The 12,176-nt window shown below is 44.4% G+C and overlaps 1 pseudogene; it reads right to left on the reverse strand.

Annotated features, from left to right (window-relative positions):
• Nucleotides 1–9,203: 9,203 nt before the first annotated feature.
• Nucleotides 9,204–9,307, reverse strand: LOC133770852 (U2 spliceosomal RNA; annotated as a pseudogene).
• Nucleotides 9,308–12,176: the final 2,869 nt, after the last annotated feature.

Raw genomic sequence — 12,176 nt, forward strand, 5'->3', positions numbered from 1 at the left:
CTTTTTTTAAAGTTTTTCCATTATTTATTTATTTTTTTGACAGGCAGAGTTAAACAGTGAGAGAGAGAGAGAGAGAGAGAGAGAGAGAGAGAGAGAGAAAGGTCTTCCTTTTTCCGTTGATTCATCCCCCAAGTGACTGCTATGGCCAGTGCGTTGTGGCCTGCGCGCTGCGCCAATCCAAAGCCAGGAGCCAGGTGCTTCTCCTGGTCTCCCATGCGGGTGCAGGGCCCAAGGACCTGGGTCATCCTCCACTGCACTCCTGGGCCACAGCAGAGAGCTGGCCTGGAACAGGAGCAACCGGGACAGAATCTGGTGCCCCAGCTGGGACTAGAACCCAGGGTGCAGGCACCACAGACAGAGGATTAGCCTAGTGAGCCACAGCACCAGCCAAGACACTTTTTTAAAAATGCTTCTTCCTTCAAGCTTCTGCAAGTGGAAATCCAATTTTCCCAGCACCATTTATTGAATAGGCTGTCCTTATTCCAGGGATTAGTTTTGAATCTTTGATCAAATATAAGTTGGCTGTAGATGTTTGGATTGATTTCTGGTGTTTTTACTCTGTTCCATTGGTCTATCCATCTGTTTCTGTACCAGTACCATGCTGTTTTGATAACAACTGCCCTGTAGTATGTCCTGAAATCTGGTATTGTGATGCCTCTGGCTTTGTTTCTGTTGTACAAGATTGCTTTGGCTATTTGAGGTCTTCTGTGTCTCCATATGAATTTCAGCATCATTTTTTCCAGATCTGAGAAGAAGGTCTTTGGTATCTTGATTGGTATTGCATTGAATGTATAAATTGCTTTTGGGAGAATAGACATTTTGATGATATTGATTCTTCCAGTCCATGAGCATGGAAGATTTCTCCATTTTTTGGTATCCTCTTCTATTTCTTTCTTTAAGGTTTTGTAGTTTTCATCGTAGAGATCTTTAACGTCCTTGGTTAAGTTTATTCCAAGGTATTTGATTGTTTTTGTAGCTATTGTGAATGGGATTGATCTTAGAAGTTCTTCCTCAGCCGTGGCATTGCCTGTGTATACAAAGGCTGTTGATTTTTGTGCATTGATTTTATATCCTGCTACTTTGCCAAACTCTTCGATGAGTTCCAGTAGTCTCTTAGTAGAGTTCTTTGGGTCCCCTAAATAAAGAATCATATCATCTGCAAATACATTTCACCTTACACAAAAATTCACTCAATGTGGATTAAAGACCTAAACCTACGACCCGAAACCATCAAATTATTAGAGAGCATTGGAGAAACCCTGCAAGATATAGGTACAGGCAAAGACTTCTTGGAAAAGACCCCAGAAGCACAGGCAGTCAAAGCCAAAATTAACTATTGGGATTGCATCAGATTGAAAAGTTTCTGTACTTCAAAAGAAGCAGTCAGGAAAGTGAAGAGGCAACCGACAGAATGGGAAAAAATATTTGCAAACTATACTACAGATAAAGGGTTGATAACCAGAATCTACAAAGAAATCAAGAAAATCCACAACAACAGAACAAACAACCCACTGAAGAGATGGGCCAAGGACCTCAATAGACATTTTTCGAAAGAGGAAATCCAAATGGCCAACAGACACATGAAAAAATTTTCAAGATCACTAGCAATCAGAGAAATGCAAATCAAAACCACAATGAGGTTTCACCTCATCCCTGTGAGAATGGCTCACATCCAGAAATCTACCAACAACAGATGCTGGAGAGGATGTGGGGAAAAAGGGACACTAACCCACTGTTGGTGGGAATGCAAACTGGTTAAGCCACTATGGAAGTCAGTCTGGAGATTCCTCAGAAACCTGAACATAACCCTACCATACAACCCAGCCATCCCACTCCTTGGAATTTACCCAAAGGAAATTAATTTGGCTAATAAAAACGCCATCTGCACATTAATGTTTATTGCAGCTCAATTCACAATAGCTAAGACCTGGAACCAACCCAAATGCCCATCAACAGTAGACTGGATAAAGAAACTATGGGACATGTACTCCATAGAATACTATACAGCAGTAAGGAACAATGAAACCCAGTCATTTGCAACAAGATGGAGGAATCTGGAAAACATCATGCTGAGTGAATTAAGCCAGTCCCAAAGAGACAAATATCATTTGTTTTCCCTGATCGGCGACAACTGAGCACCAAAGGGAAAACCTGTTGAAGTGAAATGGACACTATAAGAAACAATGACCTGATCAGCTCTTGTCCTGACTCTAGATGTACAATGTAATTCTTTATCCTTTTTAGTATTTGTTGTTGTTGTTGTTGTTGTTCTAGTACTAGTGGTTGAACTCTGTAATTAACACACAATTATTCTTAGGTGTTTAAATTTTAACTGAAAAGTGATCCCTGTTAAATTTCAGAGTGGAAAAAGAGAGGGAGGAGATGTACAATTTGGGACATGCACAATCAGACTTGCCCCAAATGATGGAGTTTGAAATGTGCCAGGGGATTCCAATACAATCCCATCAAGGTGGCATGTACCAATGCCATCTCACTGGTCCAAGTGATCAATTTCAGTTCACATTCGATGGCTCTGATAGGTCTAAGAATCAAAGGGATCACACAAACAAGACAAGTGTCTGCTAATACTAACTGATAGAATCAAAAAGGGAGAGAATGATCCAACATGGGAAGTGGGATACACAGCAGACTCATAGAATGGCAGATGTCCTAAACAACACTCTGGCCTCAGAATCAGCCCTTAAGCATTCAGATCTGGCTGAAGAGCCCATGAGAGTATTGTAGGCATGGAAAGCCAAGATACCATGGAAAAGAAAAAAAGAAGAAGACCTAAATGAAAGATCTCTGTGAGTGAGATCCCAGTGGAAAGAACGGGGCCATCAAAGGAGGAGGTACCTTTCTCTGAAGGGAGGAGAGAACCTCCACTTTGACTATGACCCTATCGGAATAGGATCCAAGACAGCGAACTCTAAAGGCTTCCATAGCCCTGGCAACTCATGACTAGAGCCTAGGGAGATTACTGATGCCATGAATAGGAGTGTCAAATTGTTAAGTCAGCAACAGGAGTCACTGTGTACTTACATCCCATGTGGGAACTGTCCTTAATGTGTTGTCTAATGTGCAGTGATGCTATAACTAGTACTGGAACAGTATTTTTACAGTTTGTGTTTCTGCGTGGGTACAAACTGATGAGATCTTTACTAATTATATACTGAATAGAACTTCTGTATATAAAGATAATTGGAAATGAAAAAAAAAAAAAAACCTGGTGTTAAATTGGAAATTTCATAGAAAATTAATTAATTTTTTAAAAAAAATATTATGTAGGATCTCTGTCTTTAATGTGCTGTACACTCTTATTTAATGCTATAACTAGTACTCCAACAGTATTTTTTTTCACTTTGTGTTGCTATATGGGGGCAAACTGTTGAAATCGTTACCTAATATATACTAAACTGATCTTTTGTATATAAAGAGAATTGAAAATGAATCATGATGTGATTGGAAGGGGAGAGGGAGCGGGAAAGGGGAGGGTTGTGGGTGGGAGGGAAGTTTTGGGAGGGGAAGCCATTGTAACCCATAAGCTGTACTTTGGAAATTTATATTCATTAAGTAAAAGTTTAATTAAAAAAATGCTTCTTCCTCTGGCTTTGTCATTTGGAGATTTGGAGAAACCATTTGGAAAAAGAGACTTCCCAGTACCACGTTAAAGACTCTCCTTACATTACACAGGACCTAGGCAGCCAAGCAGAGCTCTGACAAAGGTTATGGAACTTAAATGAATTTTATTTTTATAATCACTGAGGGGGAAAAAAAAACTATTAGAGAGGTGCTGGGGTCAATAGGATCTGTTACACTCTGGATTTTTAAAAAATAATTCCTAGGAGTGTGCAACACATGTAATGAGAAAAATATCCTGGGAAGCAGAAGAAGTCTGTATATCAGAAAAAAAAAAAGGAGTGGAAGAAAGGAAATCAAGGACAAGCAGCATTTGAGAAAGCTGCAGGCAGAGAACATGGTGGATGTATGAAATGGGGAGAAATTGCCTCTTTCCTCTCTCACCAACCACAAGAGTTTTGTTGTTGTTTATTTTTCAGGATCATGATTTCAGCACCCAGGCCACGCCCACTAGCGCGTTGTTCACGCCCAGGCCACGCCCCCTCAGGCAGGCGCTCTGGTGGGCCCACTGAGGCTTCACCTACGTCCCCTCAGGGATGGTTATGGAGTGCCGGCCTGGGAATAGGCAGGTAGCGGGCGACGAAACGGGTGAGCATCAGAGCGAGGAGCGAGCGTGGATGGGATGCACTTCAGCAGCCGGGCGCGCAGGTGTTGGAAGTCCGCGGGACTGAACAATTGGCTGGGCTCCGGGGATGAGGGAAGCCGCGGTGAGTTCCCTGCTTGTGCCGGGAGGCCCCGGGCCGCGCGCGGTGTTGACCGCTGGCAGGTGAGGGAAGGTGGGTGGCTGGAGCGGCCGGATGGGTGGTCAGGGTCCGCGCCCGGCCTCGCCCTCTCCACGCTCTCCAGCAGCCCAGCGAGGCCGCGGAGGCGAGAAGGGACCGAGGGGGCGCCAGCTCTCCCGAGTGAGTTCACGCTGGACGGCGGCGGTTACACAGCGAGGGGAGGCGGGGCGTGGTCGTTTCTCCGCCGCGATCCGAATGGTAGCCCGGATCCTGGCGGGGCTGGCCAGGCCTGTGGGCTGCTGAGGGGCTGCAAGCGCTTTGGCGCCTTTGGAGGTTGCAGGGAATCCGACGGCCGGACACGCAGCCCCAAGAGCCGGCGGCCTTGGGGAGCGAACCAATAGATGGCGCCTCACTGCCTGGCTGTTTGTCTTTGCCTCTCAAAATAAGATGTAAAAAGAATGGAAATAGGAGAGGGAGGAGAGAAGATGGAAGTGTGGGTTGGAGGGCGGGTACAGTGAGAAGAATCACTATATTCCTAAAGCTGTATTTATAAAGTGCACGAAGTTCGCGTTCATCAATTAAAAGGTTCCTGGGGGAAAAAAGTTAAAAGAGAAAAATATCAGTGTGTCTCTTTGCTAAGGATTAGGGAACCAAGGGCTCCTAAGTACCAGAGTTGATTTCAACACATAATGCTTTGAAATCATCTTAATTGATTTGAAACTATTGGACCTAATTTGGGGACTGGCGTGGAGGACACGATGTGCCTCCTAAAGTCAGTTTAGTAAATACCAGCCTTATTTTGAGGCTCAAACTTTTTCTTAGAATGGAATGGAGCTGGTGAAGTAACTCTTCCCCTGAGCCCTTCTGATAACTGGGTTTCCTTGAGGGAGATCAGACACACATTGTATGAGGCCACATCTAATGGCCAGCAGCAGATGAGCGAGCATCTTGGTTCTGGGATGTGTCACGGAAAGTGAATAGGCTGCATCTGTGAGTTCTGGCCAGAGTAGTGGCCTTTGGGTTGTATCAGGTGATGGGTCTCATAGAAGTAAGTCTGGCTCTGAACTCCAAGACAAAGAACTAAGTTCCCTTTCCTGCCCTACTTCCCAGCTGCTAGTGTGTTGTCTGCTGCCTGTTAGAAGTTCAGTGAGAGATAGTGGAGCAGTTCCTTAGCTGTTTGGCTAGGAGGATCCATTGACTCAGTCTTCAGACAATGGCATAAGTGCAGTGCTGAGGGACCCATCTGGGTCTGGTTTTTTTTTCATGGCAGGGCTGATGCTGGTTTTCCAGTCTTGGATCTACACTCAATTCCTTTTGCATCCTAAGCTAGAAGCTTCAGGATAGGTAAAGAGTGATGTGGAGAATTCTGTCCTTCCTGCTTTCTCCAATGTTTCTTTTAAATATTTTTAAAATGTTTATGTGAGGTTCCAAGGCACATGCATGTTTGCACATGCACATGCATGGGCACACATACACATGGATAGACAAAGAGGGAGGGGAGCTTCAGTATTCTGATCCACTCTCCAAATGCCTGCAACAGCAAAGGCTGTGCCAGGCTATAGCCAGGAGTAAGGAATTCAATACAGGCCTGTAATATGGGTGACAGGAACACAACTACTTGGCCCAACACCTGCTTGCTCTAAGGGTGAACCTTGGGCGGAATCTGGAATCAGGAGTACAGCCCAGACTCTGTCCCTGTTGCTCCCATATGCATGCAGCAGTTAATTGCTAGGCCAAGTGCTCATTCTGTCGTATTATTATGCTAAAACCAAACTCTAGTCTCTCACCTGACTTCCCTAGCTCTTGTGAAGGTGACTTGGTTTGTGAATAGCTGTTGAAATCAGCCTCTCTGTAGAGAATTTACAGCCAGAGTTTTATTCATCTGCCCTCTTCTCTGCCTCTCAGAGACTTTGAATTGTATTGAAGGACTTCTGAAAATTTACCTGCTAAAAAAAACTAGGAAGTTTCAAGAAAGGTCAGTTAGTTTCTGGGAAACTGCAACTTAGCAGATAACAGGGAATAGTAGTTTGGAAACCCCCCTTATGCAATGGTTAAGATAAGTAAAACTGATGTGTACTGAGATAAGCAGGAATGCTGTATACTAAACAAAAACCCCCTTCCCCTTTGTATTCACTTGCTTAAGATAACTTTGTGGTTTTTGCCTTTAAATACTGCCTGTAACCCTTGTCCAGTACCTCACTCTCTCAGGAGGGAGGGGTCCGTTTTGCGCAAAACGTAATTAAAGCCGCCTCTTGCATTTGCATCGTCTGGTCTGAGGATTTTTGAGTCTGGGGTCGCGATCTAAAGGACCCAGCGGGGATTAGGGTCTTTCAGTATAGAACATATTGAGAATCTGCATAAGGAATAACACAGATTAACAGTTTACCATTGGGGCCAGCTCTGTGGCGCAGTAGGTTAATCCTCCGCCTGTGGTGCCGGCATCCCATATGGGCGCCGATTCTAGTCCTGGTTGCTCCTCTTCCAGTCCAGCTCTCTGTTGTGGCCTGGGAAAGCAGTGGAGGATGGCCCTGTTAGGTAGGAAGTCAGTTATGAGCTTATGTGTGTGTGACAGGCCTAAAGAGAAGACATCTATATGCATCTGCATCTCAAAGTCATCCTAACAAGGTTTCAGGGGAAGCCCAGATTTCGCATCCTGCCTGCCCTGCCCCCTTCTACCTGATAACCTGCCAGGTGGAGGCCCTCACCCCTCCTGCTTCCTGCCTGATAAATCTTCCACAATCTCCCAGGTGCAGCCCAGTATCTGCATGTCAAACACCCTGCTCCCTTCCTCAGGTCTGATAACATTTGCATCCATAAAGTCCTTTGTTTCAGACCTTCAAGAGAAGTTTTTCTATTTACATCCAAAAAGCCCTTTGTTCCAAGAGGAGCAGAGGTGGGGAAGCAAGACCCATCTCCTTAAAAACCCCCAGCCTCAACTGGACTGCGCGCTCAGCTCTCTGCATCTTTGCTGAGCTGCCCGCCTGGCCTGGCCGGGTGTACTCTCCACTCACCCATGCAGCCCCGCTCTCCCCCAGTCTGAGGGACTGGGCACTCTCTCTCTGGCCCTGTCTGGAGAGGTGCCCATCCGTCCTTACAGATGTTCCTTCTTAATAAACCTTGCTATTTTATTTTATTTTTTTTTAATTTTTGACAGGCAGAGTGGACAGTGAGAGAGAGAGAGAGACAGAGAGAAAGGTCTTCCTTTGCCGTTGGTTCACCCTCTAATGGCCGCCGCGGTAGCGCGCTGCGGCCGGCGCACCGCGCTGTTCCGATGGCAGGAGCCAGGTGCTTCTCCTGGTCTCCCATGGGGTGCAGAGCCCAAACACTTGGGCCATCCTCCACTGCACTCCCTGGCCACAGCAGAGAGCTGGCCTGGAAGAGGGGCAACCGGGACAGGATCGGTGCCCCGACCGGGACTAGAACCCGGTGTGCCGGCGCCGCAAGGCGGAGGATTAGCCTGTTGAGCCACGGCGCCGGCTAAACCTTGCTATTTTACCTCCCACTACTCTCTGTCTCACGCCTGAATTCTTTCTTGCGCGAAGACAAGAACCCTGCAATTCCTCCGGTAACAGCCCAAGTGTTTGGACCCTACACCTGCATGGGAGACCAGGAGGAAGCACCTGGCTCCTGGCTTTGGATCAGCCCAGCTCAGTCGCAGCGGCCATTTGGGGGGTGAACCAAAGGAAGGATGACCTTAAAAAAAAAAAGTTCACTGTTTAAGTCCAAGAGTAAGTTAGTTATACTAAGTGGCTTTTTTTTTTTTTTAAGATTTATTCATTTACTTGAAAGAGTCACACAGAGAGCAAAAGAGATGCAGACAGAGAGAAAGAGAGAGAGAGAACCTTCCATCTGCTGGTTTACTCCCCAATTGGCCTCAATGGCTGGAGCTGCATGGAAACCAGGAGCCAGGAGCTTTTTCCTGGTCTCCCATGTGGGTGCAGGGTCCAAAGGACTTGGGTCATCTTCTGCTTTCCCAGGCCATAGCAGGGAGCTGGATCAGAAGTGCCTGCATCCCACTGGCACTGCAAGAGGCAGCTTTACCCACTGTGGCCCAATATACTAAGTGTTTTTAAATTATTTGAAAACTGTGTTCTTCCCTCCTTTTATTCCTTCTTCCCTTTTCTTTGTACAAATAGAATAACCTTCCTTCATGTCAGAGACACTCTCTGCGGAGCTCAACAACTACATACTTCGTCCACCATCCACGTCCACTAAATAAAGTAAAATTGGGGCCCAGGCAATGTCATCCGTCATCTTGCTTTAAAATTCAGTCCCATGGGGGCTGGCTCCACGGTGCAGTTGGTTAATCCTCTGCCTGCAGCTCCAGCATCCCATATAGGTGCTGGTTCTAGTCCCACCAGCCCCTCTTCAAGTCCAGCTCTCTGCTATGACCTGGGAAAGCAGTGGAAGATGGCCCAAGTGCTTGGCCCCTGCACCCACATGAGAGACCCAGAAGAAGCTCCTGGCTCCTGGCTTCGGATAGGTGTAGCTCCAACCGTAGTGGCCATTTGTGGGGTGAACCAACAGAAGGAAGACCTTTCTCTCTGTCTCTTTCCCTCACTGTCTGTAATTCTGCCTCTCAAAGAAATAAATAAATAAATCTTAAAAACAATTCACTTCCATCTATTGAAAGATAGGAAATCAGTTCCACAAACAGGGTACAGAAAGGTGTTGGCTTTGCACAATTTCAATATGTATGGTTTTCAGCTATCACAGTGTAGTTAAATCACAGAAATTTTTCAAAAACTAATTTCTAAAAATTGATTGTACAGCCCTTGTATCTTCTGCTGAGGAACGATGTTTTTTTTTTCTTTATACTCTCTTTTGAACTTTTCACTTAGTGTAGGGTTAACCTTATGATCATTAAGTAAACTAAAAATAGATGTTTGTTAAACTGGTAAGAACAGATGCTACACTTGATCTTAGCCAAAAAGCCAAGAAGCGATGTTTGTAAAAATTAGAGGGAGGAGGAAGAAGGGTTGGAGCATGGGTGGGAGGGAATTATCACTGTATTCCTAAATCTTTATATATGAAATATGTGAAACTTGTATAACTAAGTAAAAAAGAGAAAAACCTTCCAAAGCAAAAAAAAAAATGATTATTTTTGACTTGAGCAATAAGGCCATTGGAGAGATGAGACAGAGACAGGGAGACAGATGACTCCCGCATTCATTAGTTTACTCCCCAAATACCTGTGATGGCTGTGTGGCTTACAGCTAAAGCTGTGAGCTATAAATATATATAAATTCAACCCAGGTTTCCCACATTCATGGCAGGAAATCAGTTGCTTGAGTGATCACCACTGCCTCACAAGGATTGCATTACCAGTCAATAACCTGTTTAACCCAGTCTCTCTGATACGAGACCTGGTCTCTTAACTGCTGGGCCAAATACCTACCCCAGCATTATTTACCTAGCAGCTACCAATAGCATTAACTGTGAGTAGTTTTACAACATAGGAACAGTCTCTGGTAGCTCTGCAGCCCATGAATCACTGCATAACTAACAGATGTATCATAATTAGTGACCAACCTTTTTTTTTAATATTTATTTTATTTATTTGAAAGGCACAGTTACAGAAAGACCGAGAGAGAGAGAGAGAGAGAGAGAGAGCTCTTTCATCTGCTAGTTCACTCTCTAAATGGCTGCAACAGCCAGGGCTGGGCCAGAAGGACGATAGGATCTAGGAGCATCCTTCATGTCTTCCATGTGGGTGTAGAGGCCCAAATACTTGGGCCATCTTCTGTTGCTTTCCCAGGCACATTAACATGGATCTGGATCAGAAGTGGAGCAGCTGGAACTCAAATCAGCACTCCCATTGGATACTGGTGGTTGTTTTACCCACTGTGCCACAATGCTGGTCCCTAATTTCTTCGAAGTCTGCATGTGATTGGTCATGGTGCCTGTGCTATTCATTCATGGCAACAGAGTGTGTAGATGTGTTAACTGCTTGTCAACAAAAATAAACACATATTTTAAAAGATACATTTATTGAAAAATAGAGCAACAGAGAGGGAGAAAGAGGGGACAGAAGGAGAAGCAGCTAAGAGAAATGAATATGAATGAGGAGCTGTCTCACTCCCCAAATGGACACAATAGCCGGGTGTGGCTCATTCTGAAGCCAGAAGCCAGGGACTCCATCTTGGTTTTCCACATGGGTATCAGGGGACCAAGTACTTGGACCACCATCTGATACTTTCTCAGGAACATTAGGAGGAAGCAGAATCAGAAGTGGAGTAGCTGGGACTCAAACTGACACTGATTGCATGCTGGTATCACAGCTGAAGCTTAACTTGTTATGCCGTAGTGCTGGTCCCAATTCAGATGTTTTGAAGAGAATTAACCAACAGAGATGAATGTGCATCAAAATCTCAAGGAATGATAAATTTGGAAGTAAAATTTGAATTGAGTGCAACTGGAGTTGCAGAAAAAAATCACTCATATGGGGATATTGACATACTGCTGTTCTAGAAAGTGGATGTACAGTCATAGGCAAATTTACTTCTGTAATTGAAGAAAGAGATGAAAAGGATGATAAGCCTGAGGAAGTGATATTGGCAAATAAATTCACATTAAAAGGTCTCTTGGAAATACTTCATAAAATGGAAAGCACAAATGATATAATATATATAGTGAATCCGAACTCAGGACTTAAGACAGTTTGTCAAGCCGTAGAAATGTATATGTTTTGCAATAGGGAAGAAATATAAACACTATTTTTAATAAGGAAAAATACCTGATTCTAAATATCTGTGTAATCTACTGAATAAATTAGGTTTAGTATTTTTCATTTTATTATGCATTTAGCAGAATTTTTAATATTTTGGCAAAATTTTGTAAGGCTCACAAGCAATTGTAATTTTCTTCCAATAGCATTTAAGATCCCTTCGCATTGTTTCAGTAGTGGGGCCAATTTTGTGCTCCTGTGCTGCTGTACAAAGCTAAGACTGCCTGTGTATATACATTTTTAGATGAATTACATGTACAAAGAAACAGCTTTCTTTTTTTAGTGTAATTGGAAAGGTGGAAGCAGTGACATGGGTTGCTGTCTTGTAATGACAAGGAAGAGAAGGATCATTTTCTTTTTTTTTAACTTTTATTTAATACATATAAATTTCCAAAGTACAACTTTTGGATTATAGCGGCTTTTCCCCCCATAACTTCCCTCCCACCTGCAACCATCCTATCTCCACTCCCTCTCCCATCCCATTCTTCATCAAGATTCATTTTCGGCCGGTGCCGTGGCTTAACAGGTTAATCCTCCACCTTGCGGCGCTGGTACACTGGGTTCTAGTCCCGGTTGGGGCGCCAGATTCTATCCCAGTTGCCCCTCTTCCAGGCCAGCTCTCTGCTATAGCCCGGGAAGGCAGTGGAGGATGGCCCAAGTCCTTGGGCCCTGCATTGGAGACCAGGAGAAGCACTTGGCTCCTGGCTTCGGATCAGCGAGATACGCTGGCCGCAGTGGCCATTGGAGGGTGAACCAACGGCAAAAAGGAAGACCTTTCTCTCTGTCTCTCTCTCTCACTATCCACTCTGCCTGTCAAAAAAAAAAAAAAGATTCATTTTCAATTATCTTTATATACAGAAGATCAAGTTAGTATATATCAAGTAAAGATTTCAGCAGTTTGCACACACACAGAAACACAAAGTATAAAGTACTGTTGGAGTACTAGTTGTACCGTTAATTCACATAGTACAACACATTAAGGACAGAGATCCTACATGAGGAGTAAGTGCACAGTGACTCCTGTTGTTGATTTCACAATTGACACTCTTGTTTATGGCGTCAGTAATCACCTGAGGCTCTTGTCATGA

Source organism: Lepus europaeus, chromosome 11 (assembly GCF_033115175.1).
Source record: "Lepus europaeus isolate LE1 chromosome 11, mLepTim1.pri, whole genome shotgun sequence".
In the NCBI taxonomy this organism is placed as follows: Eukaryota; Metazoa; Chordata; class Mammalia; order Lagomorpha; family Leporidae; genus Lepus; species Lepus europaeus.